Below are 25,156 nucleotides of genomic sequence, written 5' to 3' on the forward strand. Positions count from 1 at the left end.
CCAGCGAATTGGCCTGGGGGAGGTGGGATCTTCTTGGCTGGTTGTGTGCGGCGTGTTTTTTTTCATTAAATAAGCCAAGACCTGCTCATAGTTCCTCTTTGTTAAAAGTAGCAAAATATTTATAAGTTATCTCAAGAGGAACATTCTTAGATACCGAAAAATAGCAGCAGTTCAGATACATAATTCTTATCACACTACTTGTAACTTGATTCTAGAATTGACAAACTGAAAAGCAGCTTCAGAACCCTATTACCTGCCTCTGGATGATCAAGATGCTCTTAAAGATATAGAATATGTTACTCCAAATAAAGGAAAAACACTAGCAGGATGAAGTGATACTCTTCTGTTTGAGTTCACAGATGAGACTTTCTAAGGCATATAAAGAGGAGGAACAACAAGATTTCACCCTGTATCAGCTTCAAAGGTGGTAATGAAGAAAAGTTTATCAGCAACATAATATAAGAAGGTGCCTTGAACAACTGAATATATTTATACGTTGAATAGGGTGAAGGAGGGAGACTGTTTAGGATAATGAAAGAGGTAAGAAAGAGATGTGGAGAGAGAACAGCTTTGGTTTAGCTTCTGCTCCTCACCAGACAGAAGTTAAAATACTCCAGAATTCAGCCTAGCTGTTCAGAGAGGGAAGTACTCACCCCAAAACTCCTCAGCCCTGCCATGCTGCTTCAGGTGCACTGACTATAAAGCAGCATCAGAAAAAGCAAATTGCCTACTGCACATAAAGTAATGGCAAACAACGTTTCCATTATTGCAGAGTAACAGTACATTATTTTTCCATGGGTCTTTCAGTACCTGGATTATTTACAAAAATATTTTATGCATTTAAAAAAGAGTCATTTTAGACTTTTATAATTCTTACACTCTTTAGTCAACTGCTCTTTCTTTCATGTGGTCATACATGTTAGAAGTTTTAGCAGCTTAAGCTCTAACTTTAGATATAAAGTTGGATGTATTCTGATGAGCCACAAGGACTTCTTTTTTCTTAAAAGCATGACAGAATAAACATTGAACAAACAGAGAAGCCCACTTAACACTTTAGACTGTTCTGATATGTCTTTAGGACAAACAATTGTGTGAAATCGTAAATATACAGCACCACCAGGACACACAGCTACTAATGAAAAGCAGATAAAGAGCCTTCCAAGCCTCTGTCAGCAATAGTGAAACTAAAATAGTTTGTGGAGAATCTAGGAACTATTGAAATAATGATTTCAGCTACTGCAGTACTATGAAACACTGCACAACAAGTATAATGGGAAGTTGCCTATAATCTGGTCTTATCTTTATTGCATTTATCTTACTATCTTTATTTTATCCTCCTTAAAAAGGCTCCCTCTAATGTTATTCGGTTTATGTGCTACTAAAAAAAAAAAATAAAAAAATCCAAAAAGCCACTTATTCTATGAGAAAAATCTTCAAATACTACTGTTACAAAGAATATATCAGGGAGGAACAATTTTCACTTATTTCATTAGCTAATCCTCTGCAAGAGCACCTCTACTTTCTAACAGTAGTGATATTTAAATTGATCATTCAAATTGAAATAATAGATGCAAAAAGAAAAACAAAAGGAAGAAAGCCCCAAATTCCAAGGAATTCCAAGGAAATACTTTTTTTAAAGCCTGAGTTAATGCAAGAGGAAAGCACAAAACAAACCCCCCCGCATGTATTTGCCTGACATTTTCTTGAGTATTCTTTGACAAAACTACAGCTATATTTGAGAAAGCTTTCCAGCTCACAGATCAATTCTATTTCTTGTTGATGTTGCAATAAATTTTAATTAAAAACAGTACCAAAAAGGAAAACATCAAATTCATGGTTTTAAATAAAAGCCAGTAAAGAAACTAAATGCTTATATTACCACCTCCTACTAATGATGTTGGATGAGGGAACAAAACAGGCTATAGAAAAGGAGTAATAGTCACACAACTGCAATCAAAGCGCAATGTAAACAAATAAAGGAACATGAGAACAAACTTTCTAGTAGGGCTTGTTGCAATAGATTGAGGGATAATGGTCTTAAACTGAAAGAGAGGAGATTCAGACTAGACATAAGGATGAGATTTTTTACAATGAGAGTGGTGAAACGCTGGAGCAGGTTGCCCAGAGAGGTGGTGGATGTGCCATCCCTGGAGACATTCAAGGCCAGGCTGGATGTGGTTCTGGGCAACCTGATCTAGGGGAAGATGTCCCTGCTCACTGCAGGAAGGCTGGAACTAGATGAGCTTTGGAGGTCCCCTCCAACGCAAACTATTTTGTGAATATTCTGTTTTCTGGCCTAACTTACACACACCATCTTACAAGTAAACATGGTCCTCTGAAGTTACCTTCATACATTTATATGTGCAGTATAGAAACTGCCATTTTTAAAGAGTCAAAATTGAAAGAACTAATAACAAGAGATCTTACTTAATGACAGTACATGGTTGATATTTGGAAAAAAATAAAAAAAACCAACCAGGTGAAAAAGATTCTTGCCTTTAGTATTTGGGGAATTTTCTCTAGTTTAGTCATCTGCCTTGAGGTTTCTGGTCCTCCACCAAGTTCCAACATGGTTTAACATTCTGATTTAAAAATTTAAAACAAAAAGGGATTCTGTGGGTTGAGTGATAGCATTCACATTTGATAACATAGCAACAGTTTGATAATAGAAAAATTCAACTGGAAAACAAATGTAACAATTTACTCATGCAAGAGTTGCAGATAGCCAGAACACCAATTCAAAACCTGCCAGAGTTTATTACATATTATTACAGAAATTATAATATTGTCCTTTCTTGAGTTTGAAAACCTGACATGCATAAATTTCTGCTGAAAAAATTTTGCTGTCAGTTTTCAATTATATCTATATAAAAATAATTGCTTACAGGCCAACAGTTCAATCTATAGCCATTTCATATCCTACCTCGAAAAAGAAAGGAAGAAAACTACTTTTAGTTCACTTCAAACTAAACTCCCCCCTTCTAAGTCCTACAATAGGACCTTAATGCTTGCAGAAAAATCATGGGATTCACAAGAAGTACGTTAAGAGTTACTCCTTTCCTGGCAAATTGTTTCTCATTTTGTGAACCACTGCCAAATCTAACACTGACAGAAGAAACACTTCAGAACTTCAACATTTTTTAAAGTCTTTCCATTGTTTCAGATATGCTCTTAGAAACAAACATTTAACATCCATCGTATTATGTTATCTTTCCCAAGTCACAAACACTCCTAATTTTAAAAAACAGAAGTATTAAAGTACTGTAGCAAAACATTTAAAATAAAATAAGAGCCCAAATCTAGTCAACAAAGTGGTCAGACTGAAAAAAATACAAAAAGGAAAAAAAAAAAAAAATAAAAATGCTAGGCATCCACCCAACAGCTCCCACTGACAAAACATTCAGATTGAGATTTTCAGATAGCTTGTAGCACTAAACCATTTGGCAGCTCTCCTGCCTCAGTTCTCTGTATAAAGACCAACTTAAATCAGGGAATAGAAGGCTACCATAAATGGGGGATAAACAGAAAAAATAGCCTATGCAGTTCTTCATGCCCCAAGCTGGAGCTTTAGAAAGGTAGAACTCGGGTCGTTTGATATAAGCAAACCTTACTTACAAGTAACTAATTTAAGAAGTGTACTGGAGAAAAATAAATACATAAAATATGTCAGGTCTCCTTCTAAAGGATTTACTCTTAAAGCCCACCAATCTGATCCTAAAAAAGGGCCATAGCTCAGTGCCAACATCTGTTAGCACGGTTCTTACCTCAACTGTGAAACAAAAGGAAGATGGTGGTATACTTGCAAACTATACACTGAAGTTCCATTTTCATTTTACTCCCCTGATACACAATACAAATCAAATTTAACCACTGCAGCTAGACAAACTAACACGGCTGGTGTTGAACAAGGTCAAGCAGTTTTTGCTCCTGCCCTCCATTCACCTAACTCAGTTGAATAAAATTATGCCAATTAAAAAGGACCAACCGAGCAATCTATTAGACTGGGTTAGAAATCAGATGAGACCTAAACTCTCAGAGCTCCTGAGGAAGACAGTGTCCACTTCACATGAATTTGCAACCCCACACATCCAACGTGCTATCAGACAGAACCATCAACTTGCAGAGGTCTCCAGAAGTTGCTTAGTCCAACCTCCTGCCCAACACAGAGCCAAATTCAAAGTTAGGTTAAGTTGCTCAGGAATTTGTCCAGTAATATCTTGAACACGTCTAAGAATGGCAGTTCTGAAGCCTCTCTCAGCAACATACCCACGTAACTCACCATTCTAATTTTTTTTTTTTTTAATCCAGTAAGAAATTACCTTGCTGTAACTTGTAACCACTAATTTTTCATCCTTTCAACATGCACTCCTGGGAAGACTCTAGCTCCATCTTCCCTAAAACATCCACCAGGTAGCTGAAGACAACAAACAGATCATTTCCCCAAGCTTCTGCAGGCTGACCGAACACTTGGTGCTTGGCAGAACCTTTGTGGCACACCATGGCACTGCATTCGTCTCTCTTGTACTGGGGGACCAAGACCTAGAAGACCAAGCTTCCAGCCTGCTAGCTACCATTTCTGCTCTAATTCAGCAGAACAGTGAGCCAAAACCAAAAGCTTTAGTCTCAAACTCACTATTCTCCCGCCAGTTGCAGGTCAGAGCTAGTACCCCATGTAACCGAAGGATGAGGTTCCTCAAACAACCCATGTGATGGTTTTGGTGTTGGGTGGGTTTTTTCATTTGTTTTGGTTTGTTTTTGTTTCGGTTTGCTTTTGTTTCTTGATAGGCTGGATTTCTGGCAGATCAGGACAATGAAGTGACTTAACCTGGTCACCACAATTACTACATGGAATATAACAAAAGAAGTGAAAGGTGCAGAACCACCCATTCTCTCACTGCCCTATCAGACAGGTGAACAAATAACGTAGTTTTACAGCAAAAGCCATGCTAGAAGCATACAGCATATCCTCCATTTGCAAGGCTGTTAGCTCAACTGCCGTGTTATTTTAGTGCTAAAATAATTTTGTTGCTTGCCACGGCAGATTAAGGGAAGTGTTTTTATGAAGAACTATGCAAACATTTTGCAAGGTAAGCATGCATGGGCAGAAGCAACATAATTCAGATATGTTCGCTGCTAACTTACAGCATGATTGCAGCAGCTACGCTGTATTTCAACTAAGGCAGAAGTTGGGTTTTGGTGATACAAATTTACCCAGAGCTCCGCATCTATTAATTTACCCTGGATCTCAGCACAAGAGCTTCACCATCAGTTAAGACTGCTTGAAGTTTCTGAAGTGTAACAAGTACCTAAGTAAAATATATTACATATGTGCATTTATAGTCTTTTTCTCACTTCTAGGCATTATACATGCCAAGATCTTAGTTTGAAAATTATGAAACTATCTGAATTGCACTGAAACCCATTACAGAGGTACACACTGGAACAGAAACAAAAAGGTGGGTTGGGATTTTTGGTTGGTTGTTGGTTGAAGTTTTTTTTAATCAATTACCTTTATATACTCTCAACAAAAGCAGTACTGTGTACTGCTTTTTGGGAATGAGCATATTTTTTAATCAACACTACACACATTCTGATATATAGCATGGGACATGCTAAACTGAGAAAACACCGGGAAGAATTCGGCTACAGAATGCATGAGGTGATAAAGTAATTTGTTTTTATTATATCTAGTCTGACTAAGAAAATGGGATACAGCATCCATTTTAATTTTTGCTCTTAAGGTCAAATTTTATTGACTTTAAGGTAAACTCAGTCTCCCCCAAAAGTTCATATTTGGATTTTAAACTTGTGGAGCAGACAGTAACCAGCTGAGACTAGATTTCTCATGTTCAGGCTGAGGAGAAGAAAAATTCTCCAACCTGCACCTGACACTTCAGCTGGGAGAGAGAAAAGAGACAAAAGGCTCCCTGCAGCAAACCGGAAAGAATCAGTTTTGGTCCCTTTGGTTTTGGGGGAGCTCATGAAGCAGCAGCAACACTCAGAAAGAATTTTCATCAGAACAAGATACTCTCTGCAAGTGCTTCATTCTAACTAAAACAACTGCAGAATTTTGATGTAGGACTCCTCATTTCAGTGAGTGATTGCTTTTATTTGTGGGAGGAGGGAGGGGAATAAAGGAATTCCTTTGAGCAGAGCTGCACTGCTAACCACAACCAAGATCATTTTACCTCCTTTGCTACAAAGAGGTTACATGCCATGAAGAAAAACCCCAGGATCTAACAGCTTTATTTTTTTCTTTAAGCAAATAATACAACTCCAACCAGTTTCTAGAGAAGTTATTTTTGCAGTGGATTTGCTTTGTACATTTCACAGCACTCAGTATACAGCATTCATCATTTAGGCTCCCATAAATGTGGAACCTCATGCCCTTGCTGAGCCTCCCATGAACAAAATTGTGCTTAGCTTTTGAAGGAAATCCAGAGTCATTATTTATCTTATATCTGTAATTTCATACAAAAGTGGGGGAGAGAGTCAACAGTTCTGGACACCTGACTGGCAGAATGATTTACAAACTGAACTAAAGGGGGAGAAGGGGGGGGAGCACAAACCACCAAAAAGCACAATACAGACTTTTTTAACCTGAAATTATTTATGCAGCCTCAGAGAAGTACACAAGATGTGTTAATGACCCTACGGGAAGAAAAGATAAGCTGACGTTGCTGTATCTTTGCACTGTAACAACTACGATAAATAAATATTCCACAGTGCATTCTATTCCAAAGTCAACTTGAAGCTTCAAATACAAATACAGTTCAATCATGAAAAGCTTTAATAATATTCTTCTGCAGTTTTGGTTGGGGTTGGTTTCCCCCCCCCCCCCCGTTTTTTCTCTTTTTCTTTAAATGGTGAAAGCTTTAAAAAGTGTGCACTAAGTACGCAGCCATTGTTCTGCCGAGGAACAACTGAGTACTGCTGCAGTGCAAACATTAAATGGAAATTATACGATCTTGAAAACATATTGCTTCAAATTGCTATTTTGTATCCATGGGAAGAGATGGGAAAACAAGCAAAACACACAAACCCACATCTCCATGAAAAAGTAAATATTTACACAGAATTTACATAATGCTGTAAATATAGGTAGCAACTTGAAAAATGAGTAGGCAATAAATGCATCAGATAATTACCTTTCTAGCTCTCAAAGAAACATTTTAAGCACAATGTTTCCAGAAAGTCCTTATAAACACTGTTACAACTAAGCAAAATTAGACAGAGCCACAAGGATTTCTGACACCTAAAAATACTTTAAGTTCTTTCCTAATAAGCTCTTCTGCTTACTCAGAGCCAACCCAAACCCCCGAAATCCGCGAAAATGGAAGACCCTAGCCGAGACGGTGTCTTTCTCGCATCTCGACTGCCTTCAACGGTGAGAACGGCCCCAAAACGGCCCGGCCGCGCTCCCCTTCCCCGGCCCCTCCGGAGGCCACGTCCCCGGGGCTCGCCCCGCCGAGAGGGGCAGGGCCACCGCCAGGGCCAGCGGGGACGGGGACGGGCCCGGCCCCGGCGCGCAGCGGCGGCGCTGGAATGCGGAGCCGGTAACCCGATCTCCTCCGCCCCTCCTCCCGCACCGCAGTATTTAGAAAGTCATTTAACCTCTTAAAATGGCATCTCGGCGCTGCCTAGCTGGGAATAGAGCTGCTCGGGTCCTCGCCTGAAATAGGAAGGAGAACCTCCAGGATTTGTTCAGTATTTCTTCCCCGAGGCGAGGCGAGGCGGGGCGAGGCGAGGCGGCGGGGCTGCGCCGCCGCACGCCCGGAGCGGCCCGCTGCCGCCGAGGTGCCGGTGGCTCCTCGTCACACCGGCGCGCTGCCAGCCAGCAGCAGCCCGGCTCTGGGAACAATCACTTCTATGTTAAGCCATGAAGGTCTCATTTGTTCGGTTCATCTCTATCCCGACTCAAAATTCACCTGACTTCCACTAACCTTAGAAACGACCAGGTCTTACTCAGAAGCAAGGAATGCGTAAGAATAGTTCCTTCATCTAAAAATCCTTGCATCTCAGAACCAAAACATTCATGCATATCAAGATAGACAGAATTTCATTCAGGAGACCGCTTCATAAACCCAAGTGAAGGAGATAACTTTGTTAAAAATTCACTTAATTTTTTCCGACTATACGCATATAGTTGTAGGCTGCGGGATACTGCAATGTCCCAAGTTTCAGGTCAATTACGCGCACGCACAGAAAGAACACCGTGAAGTTACCCCTCGAGGGAACACACGAGCTGATCTTACAGATACACAAACTGCCTCCACCTTTTTTCTCTAAAAGAGAAGATTTCTGTACCATGAAAAGGTTGTTGCAATTTGGCATAAGTATTTTGGTGTAAACAAAATAGCCATGATTTTTGCCATTCTGAACATACTGAAATTACTAAAATACCATTATCCTACTAGGCAAAAGACTTGGGGAAAAAAAAAGTTATCATTCTAGTGATAGCACAGTGTAAGAAAAGAGAAAGAGTAACCTGGAAAAAAAAAATTTCCAACAGCACTAATTTTACCCATTAAACATACTACCAAATGCTATTATTCGATGAAGAACAGGAAAAAAAGCAGCCCTCGAGGTACCTCAGGAGGGTGCAAGTCTTTATCAATGTGGCAATAAGGAGCTCACACTGACTTTCTCTTGTATGATTTCCATAGGAGGTGTTTTTTACTGTTGTTGGCTTAACTAAGTATGACCCTGCAAAAGACTCATAAGGGTGGCAAATCTTCTGAACTCTCCCATGGAAACATTTGGCCAGTGTACACTGTATCTGTAGCATCACTTCAGTGTAAAAAACATCCTACCACTAAAGGCTGCCAGAAACTCTTAACTGTCATCAAGGTTTGGGCCTAGATTTTTAAATATATTTAAGGAGTTGAAAACAGAAAATCAGAGCTGAGGGATCTTTAGATATAGGACCCTTCACTCATGCAGTTCCTCCTGTACTGGTCCCCACCTACAAAATTGGAATAAATTCTAAATGTTAAGAGATGTAGAACTGAAGCAGTGTTTTCACACTAAAAACCCAGAATCTAGTGAAGAATGTCAAATACCACAATGGGGTCTTCCAAAAGATTTTAAATCTGAAAACTTCCCTCCCCCCCCCCCCAAAAAAAACCAAACAAAAAAAACAAAACACCAAAACAACCCAACCCCAAAACCCTAGAGTAGGCAGGATGAGTTTAAAAAATCCTCCTTATCAAAAAAACCACTATGAACATTTCTTAACTTTGGTTATTGCAGGTCAAGCACCAGAAGCACTAGAAGCTGGCTACTTTACTCTTATACTCCAGGCAAACTAAATGCAGGGTTGTTTTTTTGTTACATATCAGAACAAAAATCCTACTCAGATGCTTTTGTTACTTACAGAATATGAACACTTTGAACATAAATGTTTTTGTTTACTGCAACTGCTGACCTATATTTGCAAGACCTCTTGTTATTTTACAGAAGGCAAAATACAGTCATTTGGCTTGTGTGCATCATATAAGATACATTTCGTCTTTCAGATTATGCAAAACTGAATCTTTTAAACCCTTCCCTGAAGGAACCTCTCTTACATGTTATTCATCTACAGAATTTATTTCTGCATCATTTATTTCCAATTTATAATCTGCATCTGATAACAAAAATTCAAAGGAAGATCACAACCTCTAACTGACGGTATTTTTAGTTTATTCAGCATTTCTCTATTAACCTCAAGGTAACAGAAAATGCCTTGAATAGTCTTACAAATCATCAGTTATTTTTCTTTTAAAATATATTTAATAACACTTACTCAGTTGGAATAAAATTTATTCAAATTGTTGGTTAGAAGTGGAAGAGCAAGTATGTTTACGCATTAAAACTGAAGCTCAAAACACCATAATGTGATTACCTAATAGCTATTAAATGGCTTGCAAGAAGTTATTAGTGATGATTCTCCTTCAGAAGGCCTACATAACAGTTCCACCCTTAGCATCCTCCCTGTACTTGTACTTTGTTGTGTCCTTTTTTAACGTAAACTTCCCCCTCACTCCCACGGGTCATGTTTTGGTCTCCAGACTTATTTATGGGATATTTCACACAAGCACTATATATAAAGAAAATTAAGACAGCCCTAAAAATACAAAGTAATCCTGAAGGCTTCAACAGGGATCAACTGTGCTGAAAATAAAAGAATATATACATATTTTACTGAGGATTCCCTGCTTTGAGGATGCACTGACTTTGGAAAGCGCAGATAGAAAACACAACTGTGATGTTTTATGAGGATATTCACAAATGCCTTTAGTACTTCAGTTCAGCACAAGTTTCATGCCAGCAAAGATTACAACCAGTCACTGGAGGAAGGGGGGAGCTCCCACATGACAAAAACAAAAAAAAAGACCAAACCAAACAATGGAAACTCACGTTGTCAATGGAAATTAAGTGTAACAAATAAAGAGCAGTGTCAGGAAATATATGTGCTTATAACAATTTTAATGTTTTTACAATCATAACCTTCTTTGAAAGCTACAGACCACATATCACAGAAAAAATATGTGCATGGTGAAACAACGATTATCTGCTAAAGAGACACAAAACAGATTACATAAAGTACTGTTAGAAAGGAATATTGAAATGGAAAATGTCCTCTAACTTCTCTTAATTGTACTACTCTTGGGTGCATGACCAATACAGGGCTCGATGGGTATCATTCTAAATGAAGCATCCTTGTGAACACACCTCATTTCATGTGAGAAATGTGACTGTGAACATTAACTGTTTTAGCAAGTGCCACTTTAAACACTGATTTCTAACATAACTGTGCACGAGCAGTCACATGAGCTATAACTGGACTCCGTGCATCTAGCCAAATGAAGCTATGCCTATGCAGCGTGCTTTCAAGAGCAGAGAAACAATCTTCTGAAAGATGTCTCAAAATTACTGTTTTAAATCAAATTATTTTTAAAGTATACTTTTAGAAACTTGCATTCTAAAATAAAATTAAAAACTCAACAGTATTGGCAAGTTTGTCTGCATGAGAACAAAAATATTTCCTAATATACCTTCCAAAAGCACAAGTCCTGGATTATAATGCTTCCTGCAAAAAGGAAATTCAGTGCAAAAGAGCAGCATTTGGCAAATCCAGCATTTTCAAAAGCAAGTGAATTTGCAACAAGCAGTTTATACAGAATCTGTTTTCTGTTACAGTATAATGAGTTCAGTAGGTAGAGGAGTGTGGACTGCAGACATACTAATATATACACATGTGGCTGCATCAGTACTCTTATGACCTTGTCAGACATTTTAACACTGTATTTTTAGATTATACTCTCATAGCAACTGCACCGTTTAGATGGCATTTAATTCCATTATGTCCATTGTCAGAAAGCTAGTCTTCTGCTTCATCTGCAGCAGTCCTCTCAAAAATACATTTTCAAAGAGCGTATTTAATTCTCAAATATATTTCCCCGTTCGTAGCCATGAGCCAGCTTTGTGTAATACATAGAAAGGAGCACCCGCATTTCACTTGCTAGACGTTGTGTCACTTTAAGTTCCTTTTGATCGACTGTAAAACTCCTTGGATATGGGAATAGCATACATGTTGTTTTATCTGTCCCTGCTATATAAAGATTTTTATTGTGCCTTCTCTCTGTTCTCATAAAGCCTAGGTAACATAAGGAAAACACAACAAAAAAACTTGGCTGAAATGATCCCTTCTGCTCTGGCAATGATGACAAACAAACACCTATGGTATTTCTGGTTCTTTTACCTCAAGTGATTCTTTAATCTCAAATTTTCCCCTTCATTGTGGGGTGGGGAAAGTCACCACATATCAAACAACTTGCACTACAAGCAACAGACCTAGGAAGGGCTGGTTTACTACAGATTTGTTTTCTGTTTTGGTCTATATCTTTTCCCAACTAGATCCTGTATGATTTCACTCTCCTTGTTGTTTGCAATATACCCATTTCCCTACTCACACACATACTCCTCCAACCACAGTTCTCTCTCCCTTTCCCTACCATGTCCTCTGGTGCCAAACAACATGTATCAGTGACTGGACAGTATGTACATATTGACTTCCCCCTTTATCAGGCATAACAAGTTTACTGAACGCTTCTGATCACAACATCATTCACCTCCGGGGACATTAACACAGCTCAAGACCTTTGAAACTGAAACAGTGTGACATCTACTCCATTATCTTACCAGACATCTAATCTTCAAGCCTGCTGATACATGCAGCTTGTCTTTGAAGTTTTAGGTATTAGGAATTTGCCAAAATCCAAAACTTCACATACTACATCAGTAACAGGAACACTTAACAAAACTACAAAACAAAGGACACAACTGCAAAAGGAGAAGGGCAAAGAGGAATGTGGGGATGGGAAAGTAAAGCTTCTGCTCAACCCATTTTTGCTTTGGGGAGGAGGGATATACTCAAGACACACTAAGAAGTTACATAAGATCACTATTATTCAAGCTAATGGAAATAAGTGTTCCAAAATGTGTAACACTCCCAAATGGCAGCCTTACCCTCAAGCACACTACACTACAACTAATCTGTATTTGGAAGGGGCACTCTTGTTCTGTATGCCAACACTGGCACTTGGTCTGCCCCCACAACTGCAGCTACAATGGCAAGAAGTGAAGCCTATTACATTAAAAAAAGAAAAAAGAAAAAAAAAGTAATTGGCTGTCAGCCTGTTTAAATTCCTACAGCATCAGAGGACTGACAGCCAGTGCTGCTGTAAAGGAAAAGGCAAGGACGCGCAAGAATGGCGTTAATAGGGAGTAGAACTGGCCCTTCAAGTGCACCCGGCTGCTAGGCTTGCTTATCTGTAGCACAGAACTGCTCTCTTCATCTGCTTGCTAGCTAGTTACTCATCTAGCAAATTTTCATTGCAGACATCAATGGATGTCTACCTGGCTACACTGCTCCTAGTCCTTAGGAAACTGGATTATCAGTCTTTCCACACTAAGCAAAATGAAGTACCTGAACAGAAAATGTTCAAGATAAAGTAGACACTAAAAACATGTTACTTCATGTTTGATGGCAGTATCATTAAACCAAACGCAACAAATGTGTCAATGAAGGCAGCTAGATGCCAGTGCAATATAACAAAGAGCTGTAGGCGTTACAGACACTACTGAATGTAACAGCAGAGGAGCTGACATGCCTGGGTGCGTGTGGGTGTGATAAAAGGCATATGAATTAGCCTACTGCACTGTAGCAGATGTCTAGCCAAGCACTGTTTGTGACACCGCCTGCTATCAGACCAGTTGTGAAAGAAGGAAGAAGAGAGTCCTCCCTTGCTCTATCCAGAAACCTCTGTAGTTCCTGACGTACAACTGAACACAATAACTGTGCTACTGCCATGAGCAGACACCTTCTGCAACAAATCTGTGTGGTCACAAACCAGCACAGTACTTTCATCCCCAGACACATATTCTGGCAGCACCACTTCAACTGAAGTATTGGCTGTGAAGAAGGAAACAAACACCATATTTTCCTGCGCTTTTAACCTGCCATTCCCTTACACATGGGGGGGGGGGGGGGGGAGAGATAGTAGTGACAAATTATTCCTTATCAGTTTCTTGATTTAAGGTTTGATAAATTACCATCATCATTTTCCTCTCTGCTGTTTCTCTTACCCTAACTCAAGAAGCCCGAGCCTATTCAGTACTGCATCCCATTTGTACTGCTGGGAGAAGAAATAAACCAAACCAAAACAACAAAAAACCAAACAACCCCAAGTTCTAGCTTTAATGGGATTGTTGAAATTGTGTTACTAAAACTACATAACATGCTTGTCCATATATAATGAATGTGTACAGCTGCATAATACATTTTTTAAAAAACTTACAATTACTCTATAGACTGCTGCTTCAAAATTGGCTTTAATTTATTTAACACTGTACTGCTTCTAAGAAGGAAAGTGCTCCTTCTCTTCCCTTACTCCTCATATGGTATCACAGTGAGCTGGAACTTCTGAAAACCCTGGAGTTTTTTGCAGGGTTGGTTTTCAGCCAGGTTAGCAAACAAATCCAACCTTCCACCTGGCCACAATTACACAAATACAAAAGTGACAGTAGAAACACAGCCAAAGGGAAGAAAGAAGGGGAGGGAGAGTTTTAAACGCCATAAGCAGATAGGTGCAATCTGAAGTTGGAGCTTTATAAGAAAGAGCTGCTTGGAAAATTATCCAGGGCCTCACGAAGTGTTAATAGCTAATTTAGAGCCTATTGCTGGTTTTCCTCTGTCTTAATTAAATTACATTGCACTTACTGCACCTCATCTGATATTTTATCATCCGGGCATTCAGTACTGCTACAACCAGTTCACAACACCTGTATCAGCTACAAGTTTCACCACCTCGCCGCCCACTCCCCTTTCCACACTAGTTCCAAACACAGGGAACAGAACAGGCCCTGTCACTTGCTTCCAGCGAGGCTGTTAGCACCTCTCTGCCACAGGGGCACCTGTTGATTTCTTCCTGGGAGCCCAGAACTGGCCAGAGCCTCCCAGACGTGTCTCACCAGTGCCGAGCTGAAGGGCATCATCACCTCCCTTTCACCTGCCCGCAACACTCTAATACAGCCCATGAGGCTGCTGGCCCTCTTTACTGCAAAGGCACATTTGCTGACTCATGTTCAACTTGTCCAGTATGACCCCCAGGTCCTTTTCTGCAAAGCTGCTTTCTAGGCAGCCAGTCCCAAGCCTGTACCAATACATGGGGTTATTCGTCCCCAAGTGCAGGGCTTTGCACTACCCTTTGTTGAGCTTCATGAGGTTCCCTCTCTGCTCCCCTCTCCAGTCCATCCAGGTCCCTCCGAGTGGCTGCACAACCACCTGACCTATCAAACACTCCTCGCAGTTCTGTATTGCCTACAAATTTCTGAGGGTGCACACTGTCTCATCACCCAAGGCATTTATGAAGATGTTGCACCACAGTGGTACCCAGCATCGACCCCTGGAGCACACTGCTAATGAATGGTCTCCAGTTGGGCTTCATGCCACTGATCGCAACTCTTTGAACCTGGTGGCTCATCCAGTTTTCAGTCTGTCTCACTGTCCATCTGCCTAGTCTGTACTTCCATCAGTTTGTTGATGAGGATGTTACAAGAGACACTCTCAAAAGCCTTACTGAAGTCAAGATAAACAATATCCACTGCTCTCCACTCCTTCCCTGAGTTGGTCATTTCATCACAGAAGGCTGTCAGACACCCACCACCATCACCCATGCTGACCTGCTGCTAATCCTGACCCATGAGCTCTCAACTGACTCCTCACTCACTCAAAAGACAGAGCTCCACAAATTCTCATGGTGGTCTCAAAAAGAAAAATCACAAACCCTGCACCCCTTGCCATCCCAGCCTGTCCTTCCTAGAAAGCCCACTACCAGTCCTCACAACACTCAAGCCATGCCAGCTGTCCCACCACATCTCTGATCCCAACAAGATCGCACCCATGCAGTTTCACACAGACCTCTGATTTCTCCTGTTTCTGCCCAGTCTTTTCCACAACTTCCAGCAGAGTGAAATCCAAATGAAGTATTAAACTTACATCTGTGCAGAGGGAAACTTCATATTGGCCACACTTTAATAGCCCAAAACCTCATTGCACACTATCACAAAGTCACAGAAGCTGGAGGGAAAAATAAATAGTGACAATGGAATAACTACTTGTGGAAAGGAAATATATGTATAGCTATGGAAAAAGGTGCTACGCAGTTATATACAGACAAAGGAGATACACAGTTCTGTTGCTCCTGCTCCCAGGTGAAAAACCTGGAGGAGGGCTCTGGTGAAGGATGAGTCCCACTTTTGCCCACCTTGCCCTCCCCGCTGCACCCCAGGGCTCAAACCCAGCAAGCCTTTCCCACCACTCCACTGCTCCTCTGTCCACTTTCCCTGCTACCTGATCCCACCCACTACCCTGCCCCAAGCCCCATTTCTGCTCTTTCAAATCCTCATGAGAGCTTACAATCTGTACTGGCAGCACACTCACAGCTTCTCTTCTGACTGAAAGTAACCTGAAGGAGAATTATTTCACCTTCAATTGCTCCAAGTATACATAGTAAAAAATATCTTCCTGTAAACAAGTACTTCTTCCAAAACCAGATATGCTTCACAAACAATATTCAACATTTCTGAAGATCAGGACATTTATCTTACATAAACTCAAGCTTTAAAATTTTGGCTAAAATTCTTTGAAACAAGAGTCACCTTGGTTGTTATCTTTTTACACAGCAAAAAACATCATAGGCTCTTACACTAAATCACACTTTACATCAGAGCTCAAACCAATCCCTGTTCAAAGACCTGCTCTAACATATGTAGATCTCCGTACCAACAGGTAACTCTGATGAACACCAACATCATTAAAACAGTACAAAGAAAAAAAGAACACAAAGCAAAATATAAAATTATACATTTTATAACTTGCTCAGAGAATTTCTCTAACTAAAACAGTTTAACATTTTAAGATACTGTATAAAAACATGCTGTGGATATATACTAAAATGTATTTAATGTGCATTACAGTCTCAACTAGCCCCTGGTTATTGGGAAGAAGCTTCCACATAGTGGTATAATGCCAGTCGTCTGCTGCAGATGGTCATGCACTTTCTTCGGGAGCAATACCACTGGCCATTGTTGGAAGCAAAACACTTGAGGGATGTTCCTTCATCGTAACATTCTTTTCTCACCAGTGCACCCCCATTTTGTATATTTCTATTTGGTTATTTTTCCTGTAACCAATCTCACCTCCAAAATCAAGTCAGCAGAAATTCAAAGATTCTCATGAAGAACCACCAGGAAAGAAAATCACAGAATTTCTTTGCAGTGAACAACCGTACACACCACAGATGCTTAAGGACAAAGAAAATTCTTACATCAGTTCACCAGCTCTTCCCTCCACCTCTATTCTCCCCACCACCATAGGTTCCCAAGGCTGTTACCAAAAACATTACAGAGAGATGTAAATATTATACAACAGCATTTGAAACTGAGAAAAAGTTGACTAATGCCATTTCTGCAGCAGAACCTCTGGCTAAGGAATGCACAGCTGCCGAGCAGATGTATAATTTCAGCATTTAGATTCCATTATTTCACGGGCGATTTTTTTTTTCAAATAGATGTTTTCAGATTTCCTATTTCCATCTGGTTTTTGACCTCCCTCAGTTTAGTCCCCTCCTTTCTGTTTCAGTTCATTATACCAAAATAATTTTCTAAATTAGAAACATCTCTACATTTAAAAACTTGTGAATTTGAAGAGAGGTGGGGGAGTGAAGCAGGGCCAGGGGTGGAACAAAAACAGACAGTTCAACAGAGGCTTGGTTTTGAATAAAAACTGTCCTGTCTGGGTTGGGTTTTATTTTGCAGTTCCTGGTTTAACCCAAGTTGGTGAGTCTCTAACTGCATTCCTTTCTTCAAATTTTAAGAGCAGGAAACTGAAGAGTATCAACTATATGGGAATGTTCCTACACTTCACCAGAACCCTCTGCCCTACCTTTTGAGTAGGACAACGTTCCAGGTCTTGATTCTTTCTTTTCAGAGTTTAAATTAATCATAGTTGTAAGCTTAAAAAAAAAAATTAAAAAAAAAAAAAAAAAAAATCAACTCACCATGTACCAAGAGCTTTACAAACCACATGAAGATTAGTGTAAACCAGTATCAATGGTTGTCAACTTAAATCAATTCAGTAAAGAATCAATTAAGGCAAAAGTAGTAAAAAAAAAAATAAAATTTAAATGGAGCGGGCATTGTTCAAAAAGAAATTTCTGTTCATCTAACCAAAGCAGAAGACAGGGCACACACCAGTGTCTGAAACTGTGGTCCACACTATGAGTTTTAAAGAAGAATTACCACTAGTAGGATCACTGGTTCAGCTCAGCAAATATGACAGATTAGCTGCAAAACCTACTGAATTTTTATTTTAGTTTTATACCCACAATAATAATTTGCCTGAGTGAGAAAGGGTACAATCTTCAATCCCACTGAACGGCATACACTCCACAATACTGCTACAGAAAATTTTCTATAGGATATTTTCACAGAAAAAAATTAAATGATTGTGAACTAGTGAATATAGAAGATAGAATAAAAATACATCAGTACATAAAACAAAAAAAGCACTTCTTTGTTCTGTGGGATTTATTGTTTGCTTTGTCCCTAAGAGAAGAGACATTCAAAACAAGTTTCTAAAAAGATACTTTAAAGAAATACAAACAAAATTCTTAATAAAACTTCCCATATCCTCTACCAACTAGCACTCAGTACCACTACTGAATTTTTTATTACTGCTAAAATCCCTTCAGTAACATGACCAGAAGCCAGTCCATGTTTTGGGTGTCGAGCCTAAGAAAGAATGGCTGCATCTCACTAACTGGCAATGCCTTCCAGTGCCCTCTCCCAATCCCGCCGTGTAATTAACTCTCAGTTGTCCAAACCAGCATCTGACAACTGCAAGGCTCGTCCCTCAGACAGCACAGAGAAGGGTACAGGAGGGTTTCTGAAACCTTCTCCAAACATTTCTAAATTTAGAAAATTATATCTGAGCTTATTCACTACTTTTATATCCCTGAAATTCTGACTCTAAACACATAATGTACTCATTTCCACAACAAATCTTTCGAGGGCAGAATATTCTCTGCAGAAGCCAAGTTTCTAATGACTTTAGTCCTCCAGAAGTTATGTGGGTTCTGCCCACTATTTCCAGTCAAGTTTGGCATCAGGCTCTCACAGAGGAAGTATGAAGGCCTATGAACATTTTTAGCTTTTTTCCAAATCAAGAAAAAGTTTTAACAGCATAAAGACAAGAGAAGATCAAATTTAGACCATTTCAACAGCTGCAGCAGTGAAAAGGAAATCACTTCCATGAACCAGGTCTATATCCTGGCACATACCTTGTAAGACTTTCTTTGATATTTCTCTGACTTAGCCCTGCTACATCTGCTTGTATTTTTATCAGCTGAAACATCGCAAGATTGACAGTTTTCTCCTTAAGATGGTGAAATGAAGGAATACAGGCACAAAGAATTGCTAGTTGCTTCCACATTTTATGCTAATAAAGTTGACTGAAGCCATCATGTAAAACAATTATCTGAGGACACAGAAAATTGAAGTGATTTCAATTTTTTTGTAAAAAGCATTGCTGCTGTTATAACATATGATGCAAATTAAGCTACAGTACTGCAGTGCTGAGTTAGTAATACCGATTTTTTTCTCGTTTAAATGCACAGCCAACTCATCATATACTGAAATCACACTTAAACCTACCATATTTTCCTCTGTATTTTGGGAAACTCTATTTTGGAGGAAAAATGAGCATCACAGCATTCAGCCACATGCTGCGGGTATGCACGCTATGAACTACTACTTCACAGATTTTGTCTTCTCAGAACTTTATAAAACAAATAAAGTCCATACCTTTCATGCTACTCAGAACACCTCCCCCAACTCAGAATACAACCAACAGTGAATTTGGTACAGATAGCAGACTCGGCTGATGACTAAGGAAGAGCTCCATCAAGTCAATCGTTTTCAGTGTAATAATAGATGCCTCTGCAAAAATTCTGAGGCGGTAACACACTGGACCTTAAATAAGGCTTTGCTGTTGCCTCTCCTTTCATCATACATATACAGTCTATGAATATTATTCCAATCATGAATGAGGGCTTATTCTCCTACTTTAATACTTCGAATTCTATTTACTAGACCATCATAAAGCAGTAAATCTAAGCAAGGAATGCAAATGAAATGGGAAGGCAACTAGAAGATACCAAACAGAAAAATGGCAAGAAATAAAATTATCTGGATTGTAAATCTAAAACAGAATGACCATATTTTTCACACCATTTGTGTACAGCTGAAACAACAGGGTCATAACCAGAAACTCATACATTTTATCATTACCACAATAAAGTTCTCAGGCTTCTTAATATATCAAACATACAATGACCTCAAATGTTTCTGTGTCATAATCCTAACACAATGAATTTCAAAATAGGTATTGAAGATATACTGAAGACTAGAAGAATAATTACTCTGTTTTGCTTTTAGGGGATAGGAGGCATAAAATGCACCTAATCTGTTCCATAAACACAACCCGGTGAGGTGCTGGGAAGCCAATTCACAGCGAAGACCATTTTGGCAAGTTAGCAGCTTGTTCCCTAGTTGATTAGCCTGGTCAGCAGCAGGCCAGCTATTTGTATCAAACTAAACCTCTTGAGGATTACATACCCAGAGTACAAAGTACTGAGCAGATGTTTCTGAACTGAGTCCCTCACAAAATGGCTATTCCATGTATCTTCTCAATAACAGCATTCAGAACACTAAAATGATGTTTTCTGTACAATGAAGACAAACAAGGTGACTATTTCAGCTTTTTGCCCAATTTTAAGGATCAGCTATTTCAGTCTCCCTATTATTTTTAAAGGATACAATACAGCAAGTTAAATTTTACTTTTGTTTTCAGTTTTAAACATTTTTCAGAACAAGTAAAACTACTTTATGTCTAAAAATATCAAACCCTCAACAGATTTCACAGCAACTTTAAAGGGACTGCAAGAAAACTAGGCAGAAAGAAATTCCCTGCTTTCCTTTTAAAGCACTAACCAATGTGGAAGGCATAGAAGACATGACTGGGGACCATTAGAATGAGTGTGGTGGGGTGACTGCAGATCTTGTCCAAGAAAGGAAAAAGTGGAACCACTAAATCAGCAGCAGCAAAAGGGAAAGTTTGCTGTCAGGCCACTGCGCACATGCACTCTGTGCCCGCCCCCAAGTCCTGCATTTTGGGAGTATCAGTAAGTGAAAAAAGGCTGTAAGTACTCCATCTGCACCCACATACAACTCTGATGTGCTGTATCTTTAAATTACTGACTTCTGTTGCTTATTGATGACAGTAAGGTAAGTGAAGAAAATTCGAGGACCCCTCTTTTTACTGGGCAACCAAGAAATACCAGACGCTTTCCCAGACATCCAGCTAGAAAGGACAGATCTACAACTGATCCTCTACATAAGCAAGGGAGAAACATACACATTTGTAACACATTCCCTGCCACGTGCTGTCTGGTCTCATTCACCCATCTATGCTTTCCAACAATTTACCAAAAAAGTTACTGCAGCTCCACGTGTCAGACCTCTACCTGCTCTCGAAAACAGGTACTGTCCCTCATCATAAGTTACCAGCCACAATAACGAACAAAAAAAGAAAAGAAGGGGTGTTTTTTTCCTTTTGTTCTTTCACTTTTCCTTTTGTTCTTTCACAAACCCATCTTGGAGAAGATGGGTTTGTTTCTCTTGGAAAGCCTGGCTATACCAAAAATTAGTGCAAGCACTAATATCAGTTCCTTGATCCCTTCTGTGAAGGGGATGTACTTGGATCCTCCTATCTATGTATTTGTACCCCTTGTTCCTTTGAAAGTTATAAATTTCTTAGTTACACTGACTGACAAAAAGTTCAAGAGAGATTCCACTAATTCAGTTATTTAATATCACTATTTTCAAAACACTTTTTCCTTTTAAAATATTTAGGGACATAGTTCAGTGGTGGACTTGGCAGTGCTAGGTTAACAGTTGGATTTGACGATCTTAAAGGTCTCTTCCGAGTTAAACGATTCTAGAATACAGCCTGCACTGATTTGTCATTACATAAATATAATTCCATTAATATTTAGCAAGTCCTTCCCCAGTTTTTTTGTTTGGGGGTTGGTTTTGGTTTTTTTTTTATTAATACTGCATAGCAACAGAACCTGTATACTACTTCTTGGAGAACAAACAACACATTATCATAATTTCTAATTTTAAAACCAAGGAAAAATAATAATAATATAAACAATTAAAAAAAAACAACTGAAAAAAAAAACCCCACAAAAAACCAATCCAAACCAAAAACGAAAACGAACAAAACAAAACAATTTATCCACCAATAACTTGCCTCACATGACTCTGGGAAGTAGACAAAGCTATCTCTTGCTTCTTCAAAATCCTTTTCTCTTTGCAATGCAATACTGCATGACATTTCATACATCAGTAACGCTCATCTACAGCAAACACGTGTCCATTTGGAAAGAAGTTAGCAGACACTGTTTACTGCACATCTGAACACACGCCATATTCAATCCCAAACACAATCATTATTTTGTTAGCCCTGACTTGGAATAGCTCAATAAACACAGCAACTACTATAGAGAATAATTACTTTGGTTACATGGCTTACACTTTATATTCTCAATTCCTGAATCTTGCTATCCTGAAAAAGCACATGTTGTTTACACACTACCATATTCAGTACTTTTAATTCTCATAACAAAGCACACAGGTCTCACTGCAAGGATCCATACATTGACTTTAAGAAACTCTATGCTCTAGCTACGTACTGTTTTAGTAAACGCTTGACCAACGAATTCCAAGTAACACACCACTTCAGGCTTGCAATTTACAGTTTTCTTCTCCAATTTGAACAGGTAACATCCAGGGTTCCTTTTCAAACCTAAATTACTTCACAATTTAAAAAAATAAAAAAAAAAGTCCCACCCAGCCACATGTATTCATTGTCCCTGGGACAGAGCAGCCAGCAGGACATAGTAAGGACTGGCAGCTGACTCTCGTAGCTGTGTGAGAAGAACCTCCACAAAATTTCAGAGTAGAAGTCTACCAGGCTCTGTATAAATGTGTGTCTCAGTATAAATACATATAAAACACACACACACGTAACAAACGAGATGTGGTGAATAACCTAAGAAAAAATTACAAAAGGAGCAAAAGTACAAGAACAAAGAACAAATACTTTGCCAGCAAGAATTTCATGCAGATTGCTACAAATGCCACAACATGGGGTATTTCTGGCTAGGGACTGGATAAAGTATCTGAATATAAACTGCTCTCACGTTAACGTTTTTATTCCAGGACTAGGTTCTACTACAAATCAGGCAACTTCTTCAATCTAGCAGAGTCCTTCTTGTCTACTAAAGGAGCTTCTCTATTCCTGCACATAACAGATCCAAACAATCCCTAGGACACTAACTCGATAAAAGAACTCGAAATTAAGTACCTGTCCAGAGAGAATAAAAAACGTAAATCAGAAGCACAATCAAGTTACACTGGGAAAAACTATCACACAACATTCAACACAAAGTAAAAGGCAACTGGAGAATGGAAATACCATAACTTACTACCATTCCCTGCTGCTGAATTCCGTCTTAGTTTTATCAAAATTGATTGAAGGGTGGTAAAGAACCATTTACGTTTTTAAACCCTTTTCAATAGAATTCGTGATCAGTTGTGAAAACATCGTACTTAATCGGTGCTCAACAGCACAATCCTTTACGACTAAGGTACGCGCGATGATTTGGGTTTATTTTTTCTTCAGAAGGTTTTTATTTCACATCGCTAAACGGTACCAGACTCGGAAAGCCGGCGCACAGCTTTGTTTGAAGCTCGTACAAAAGGAAGACGAAGCACCTTACTCCGCGCACCCTGCCCACGACAGGCGCTGCCGCTCGCTCCGGCTGGGCTGCTCGGCACCGAGCCCGGCATTACAACACCAGGGGCGCAGACGCGGGGGGAGGGAGCGCAGGGCGAGAGGACGCAACGCGGGCTGCCAGGCGGCCCGGCCCCGCCAGCGCCGTGCCGGCGGCCCCCGTGCCCACGCAGGAAACCGCCAGCCCCGAGCAGCCCCTGCGCCGGCGCGGCGGCCGCCAAGCCTCCCGCGGGCCGCGGCCTGACCCCCGCCAGCGGCCCCGGGCCCAGCCGGGCAGCGGCGGGGCAGCGCCCCCAGCGCCGCGGCGGGGCAGGGCGGTGGGAGCTCACGGGCCCCCTGAGGAGAAAGGCCGGCGGGGGAGAACAGCCGCCAGACGGAGAAGCCGCAGCGGGTGCTCGCGTTCGACGGCGCTGCCCGGGGCCGGGCCGCGAAGAGAGAGTCCCGGGGGCGGGGAAGGGGCACAGACCCCGCCAGGCACCGCCGGGGGAGGCACGCCCGACGGCGAGAGGGGCAGCGCCCCGCGCCCCCGGGCCGGGCGAGGGAGGGGCACGGCGGGCCGCCCCGACGCTCCTCAGCCTCACGCACGCACGGCCGGGGCCGCCGCGCCGCTGTGCAGCCCAACCCGGCCCGGCCCCGCACTCACCGGCGGTGGGGGCTCCTCATCCTCCGAGGCGGGGGGGGGGGAAAGGCGAAGGGGGAGGGGGCCCGCTCCCCGCCGCGCTCCGCAGGCCGTTTCCGGGGCACCGACGGCTCCGGTGAGACGGGGGCGAAGGCGGGTGCGTGTCGGGCGGGGGAGGGCGAGGGCGGGACGGCGCGGCCCGGGCTCGGCGCAGGCTCCGTCCCGCACAGCTCCCGGCGCGGCGCTGCGCGGCCCGTCCCTGCGGCGCGCGGGCGGGGCGGGGCGGGCAGGAGCCGGATTCCAATCACTGCAGCCGGCGGCTTCGGGCGCGCGCACAGCGGGGGCTGGGGGGGGGGTAGGCGGGAGCGCGCACGCACGCGCGCAGCCGCAGCAACGGCCGCCGGCGGGCGTCCTCGCGCGGCCCCCTTTCCCCGCCGCGGCCCTGCGGGTGTGCCGGGCGCGCTCCCCGTCCCCCGCGGCCGTTGGCGCCCCTCGGAGCGGGCGGGCGGTGCCCGAGCCCCCGACGGCGGGCGCCTCCTCTCCCCCGCCCTTCCATCAACACGTGCCGTGGGCGGGAGGGCTGGCGGGGCACCCCGGGAAAAGTTGGCCGGGAGGAACTAGCTGAGCCTGCTCTGCCTCCCCCGGAGTCCCTCCTCAGGCGGGAGCGCAGGCCGCAGCCAGCCGCCGCTTGAGCGAGCTTGTCGGTAGGCTCCTTGGCCCGCTCGGGCACCCGCGTACCGCCCCCGGGACCGGGAGGTTGTCTTACCCTGCCACCACCGGGAATCATAGAATCGACTAGGTTGGAAAACACCTGTGAGATCAAGTCCAACCTTTACCTCAGGACTGCCAAGTCCACCACTAAACCATGCCACTGAGGGCCTCATCTACATGGATTTTGAACACTTACAAGGATGGCGATCCCACCACTTCTCTGGGAAAGAGGAAGTGGTGGGACCTTTCCCTTCACTGGGAAAGAAGGGCTTTCCCAGTGGAGAGCGTGGAGGAGCTCCTCTAGGGAAGACCAGGAAGCTGAGCAGGCAGAAACTGGCCAAGTAGGTGTCATGGAGGCA

The 25,156-nt window shown here is 41.7% G+C and overlaps 1 protein-coding gene across 2 annotated transcripts in view; it reads right to left on the reverse strand.

Annotated features, from left to right (window-relative positions):
• BMPR1A (bone morphogenetic protein receptor type 1A) overlaps positions 1–24,360 on the reverse strand; it is an 83,783-nt gene extending 59,423 nt beyond the window's left edge. The window contains exon 1 of one of the 2 annotated variants that reach the window (XM_030487494.1): positions 24,111–24,360. The gene's annotated coding sequence lies outside the window, so the exon portion shown is untranslated. The remainder of the gene's footprint in view (positions 1–24,110) is intronic. The other variant, XM_030487495.2, reaches the window with a different exon arrangement.
• Positions 24,361–25,156: the final 796 nt, after the last annotated feature.

Source organism: Strigops habroptila, chromosome 5, assembly GCF_004027225.2.
Source record: "Strigops habroptila isolate Jane chromosome 5, bStrHab1.2.pri, whole genome shotgun sequence".
NCBI classification, from domain to species: domain Eukaryota; kingdom Metazoa; phylum Chordata; class Aves; order Psittaciformes; family Psittacidae; genus Strigops; species Strigops habroptila.